The sequence below is a fragment of the Pinus tabuliformis genome, chromosome 3_2 (assembly GCF_031772625.1).
Source record: "Pinus tabuliformis cultivar Carrire ecotype Pingquan chromosome 3_2, CPIR1, whole genome shotgun sequence".
NCBI lineage: Eukaryota > Viridiplantae > Streptophyta > Pinopsida > Pinales > Pinaceae > Pinus > Pinus tabuliformis.
The window spans coordinates 655,463,311-655,463,833 of NC_142302.1; the positions used below are offsets into that span (position 1 = coordinate 655,463,311).

The 523-nt window shown below is 50.5% G+C and overlaps 1 non-coding gene across 1 annotated transcript; it reads left to right on the forward strand.

Annotated features, from left to right (window-relative positions):
- The first annotated feature begins 210 nt into the window (after positions 1 to 210).
- On the forward strand, positions 211 to 284 carry TRNAD-GUC (transfer RNA aspartic acid (anticodon GUC)). Its single transcript has one exon. It is a non-coding gene; the product is annotated as a tRNA-Asp (tRNA).
- Positions 285 to 523: the final 239 nt, after the last annotated feature.

The window sequence follows — 523 nt, forward strand, 5'->3', positions numbered from 1 at the left end:
GCGAGGAGCAAACGAGCCGCTCTAAATACCCCCACTAACCAATAAGTAATTAAGAGGGCGAGGGTGGAAACGCGAAGTGTCTTGTTTAGTTCAAAAACGCCGCCCAAAGTACTTCTACGCGAGGTAGGTCTCCGGCGTTTGCTACTAGGATGCGTAGCTTGAAACCTTCGACCTTGAGTTACTTATTGGGTGGGGGGCCGAATCTGGAAGGGGGAAATAGCTCAGTCGGTTAGAGTGCTGGTCTGTCACGCCAGAAGTCGCGGGTTCGAACCCCGTTTTCCCCGATCATGCCAAGTGGCATGAATAAGGTTGCGAGCTTCTCCCTTCCCTTTGGTCGGCCTGCCTGTAGGCTAGGCTCCTCGATCCCTACCTACAGATATGATCCTAACCAACCCTTATATAACAGACAGATATGATCCTGATTCACCCTTCTCATTTATTGCCCCTTCCTTATATATATATATTAGAGAAGTAGAGGGCTGTAAAACGATGGCGGCCTGGACAGTCGAGCGTGCTTACGCAC